Genomic DNA, 3,549 nt, shown 5'->3' with positions numbered 1-3,549 from the left:
ACCGAACTGATCATCCCCATTACTATATCCAGCCACTGTTGGTTGAAACCCAGCTTGAGCATAATTGCTTGAAGATAAGACCACTCCAGCCTGTCGTATGCTTTCATCATATCCAGCTTTAAAGCGCAATAGCTGTTGGACTTTGCCTTGCTGCGTTTCATAAAATGTAAACACTCGTATGCACATGTGATATTGTCAGTGATCAGTCTACCTGGAACGAACGCTGACTGCTCTTCGGAAATAATGTCTGGTAGTACCACTTTCAGCCTGTTTGCAACGACCTTTGACGCTATTTTGTAGATGACATTACATAAACTTATTGGGCGGAATTGAGTAAGCAGGGTTGGGTTTATCACCTTGGGGATAAGCACCAAAACCGTGTCATTCACACATGCAGCACTTTCCTCCCCTTGAATGATTCTCAATACCGCCTTTGTTACCTCCTCCCCACACAAGTCCCAGTGATGCTGGTAAAAGTGTGCTGGAAAGCCGTCCGGTCCCGGAGACTTTGTGGGAAACATCTGAAAGAGCGCTGTTTTCACTTCATCACTTGTATAAGGTGCAGATAACTGTTCATTCATTCTTGCTGTTACTTTGACTGGCACATGTTGCAATACTTGGTCAATTCCCGTGACCCCTTCCGATGAGTACAGATCTTTATAGAAGGCGGACACCATGTCTTTTAGTGCTGCTTTGTCATCGATCATGGCTCCCAAGGAGTTGGACAGTGCTTTGATCATATTTTTCTTCCGCCTCAGGCTTGCTCTCATATGGAAAAACCTCGTGTTCTTATCGCCAGAAACTAGCCATTCTATGTGTGATCGTTGACGCCACATCATCTCCTCCCGATGGTATAGCTCGACGAGCCTCTCGCTGATCTTCAGTTCCGCATGCGTCGGCCCCACCCTAGCTGGCTCCCCTCGCAGCCGATGCAGCTCCGAGTTTAGGTGTTTGATCTCCTTCCGGACAGACCCAAAGGTCTCCCTGTTCCATCTGCCTAGGTTATTTGATAGCGCCCTGAGTTTTTCCTTGAGCTCCTCCATAGTTACCGGATTCGGATCCTCGCTCCAGTGTTTGGTGATCGTGTCACGCCAGGTCCCATGCGACTCCCACATTACCTCATATCTGAAAGGGGGCTTCGCCGGCGGGCGCCCATTGTCACCCCTCAGACTAAACAGAATAGGACAGTGGTCGGAGCCCGCTGCCGTTTCATGTTTCAGATTTGCCTCTGGATACAGAACACTCATCTCAACCGATATAAGAGCCCGATCCAACCTGCACCTAGTGTAGCTGCCTCCTGTTACTCTCTTTTCAAAAGTCCAGAAATTGCCTCATAGCCGACATCCATGAGCATGCAAACGTCAATAGCGTCTTGAAAACCTTGGAGCATTACTGAGTTCTCCTATTCCCTCATGTTCTTCCGGACGTAACACTTCATTAAAATCGCCTATGCACACCCACGGAAGGTCGCATGAACTTGCTATTCCCTTCATGGCGTCCCACGTGTGATGTCTCAGGTGTGTACGGGCCTCCCCGTAGAAGCAAGATGCTCGCCACTTATCATAACCTGGTTCATCGATAGAGCAGTCTATATGATGCGCCGAGTACCCCAAAATCTCAACTTTTATTGGATTGTTCCAGAAGATACCAAGGCCGCCACTCCGGCCATTACTACTAACTGCAAAAGAATTATCAAAGCCCAAAGTGCTTGCTATTTTTTCTACCCGAACTCTATCTAGTTGAGTTTCAACGATACACAATAGGGTAGGGACAAATCTCCTCGCTAGTTCGCGAAGTTCTCGAACTGTCGCGGCTTTGCTCACGCCGCGACAGTTCCAACTTAAGATACTCATTGTGCCCGGCGGTACTCCTCACGGGAGTCCGCCGATGTTGCTTCCGATCTGCTGCCCAACTGCTTGATCATGCTCTGATTCTGAAACACATGTTCAGTCCCTGGTTCCATCCTAGCTCGCTTTGGGTCTTGCTTTGGGGGTGGGCTCACTGGCGTCCGCGACGAGGGTAAGGCAAGCAGATCCGCCCCCTTTACAGCCGTCCTGTATCCCTTCTGTATATTGGCTATTGCATCGGAGACTTGCGTGCGTTTTCTGTTGCCTTCCGCATCAGTCATGTATTCATCTGTATCAGTATTGTTCCGCGCCTGCTGTCCAGAGCCCTTGGCTTTCCCTCTGTTGCCGGTTCTTGCACCACCAGGTCCTGGCCCTGCTCCCCTAAACCAGTCCGCTTTTAGACCCTTGAAAAACAGAGCTGAAGGACCAGTTCTTCCACCATCATATAGACTGCACACCATCGCCATGTTCTTTAAACAGGTGCCCCAGCCTCCCACAAACAGCGCACCAGTTTGGGAGGCGCTCATACCTCACACGGAAGATCATCCTCTTCTCCCCCACCTTCAGAGACACTGCATTTTTCAGGGGTTTGCCCACATCAATCTTAACCTGCACCCGATAGAAATTACCTTCAAAATCGTGCGAGGCTGGCTCGGCGTATACGAAATCACCCAGTTTTGCAGCAAGCGATGGGATCTGTGATACATAGCCCTCCGGAAAGTCATGAATCTGAGCCCATATTTCCAGCCGATCTAGCTTGACAGAGGACGGTTTTGAGAAGCCATCGTACGGTGCCATGATCACCGCATCACCACGAAACTCCCATGGACCATCACCCATGACTCGCTCCCAGTCCCCCAGACAAGCGAATTGCAAAGTGTACAGGTTGTCTTTCAGAGGGCGTATACTAACTTTCTGAGCAAGGTTCCAGGCCTGCACGGAGGGTGCACGAGGCTGAAAGTTCCCTGTTCGACCCACTTTTCGCTGTTTGGGAGGGTGGGTGAGCTCTGTTGGGCTATGTCGATCTCATGAAAAAACGCTCTCCGCTATGCTCGATCGAAGCACCCCACACAGGCCTGCCGGGTCGGGCGAGGCTGAGGCCCAGTTCTTTTGAGCAGATTGTGGAGAATTTTGGTCTGGAAAATCTGGAGCCAAAAGAACTCGTTTTGACTTCCACAATCTGGAGAGGATTCTCTAGAATCCTAGTGCAATCCAAAAGCACTCAAAAAGCTTGATTTTCCCAGAATCATGAGATTCTGGCAAGTCCCACCAGTGAAAACGTTTCAGAATAGAAGAGTACCCCTATCCCATCGCGAAATTACACCAGGAATGCCACTGCCCATCCACGCGCTGGACCAGAGGAAACGAGCGAGCGGCCGCTCGACCCCTGTTCGCATCGGGGAAAAAGGAGTCCCCAGACGCAGCGACGGCTAGGGTTGTTGCGCCGCCGCTGGACCAACCTCGCCGGCCAGGTTCCCGCCGCCGCCGCCCGCCTTATCTCCCCCGTCGCCCCTCTTCCTTCGCTGCTCGTCCTCCCCTCCGCCGTGTCTCCGCCAACATCGACGGCCACCGGCGCTGCACCTCGACGGCCACCGACGGCCACCGGCGCTGCACCTCGACGTCCACAAGCAGCCCACGCGAGGTGCAGACCACACCCTCGGTGAGGCATCCTCTTTCCCCATCTCTTTGTTCTTCTTTTTTC

The sequence above is a fragment of the Triticum aestivum genome, chromosome 2D, assembly GCF_018294505.1.
Source record: "Triticum aestivum cultivar Chinese Spring chromosome 2D, IWGSC CS RefSeq v2.1, whole genome shotgun sequence".
Lineage (NCBI taxonomy): Eukaryota > Viridiplantae > Streptophyta > Magnoliopsida > Poales > Poaceae > Triticum > Triticum aestivum.
Note: the sequence above shows the minus strand (reverse complement) of the source record.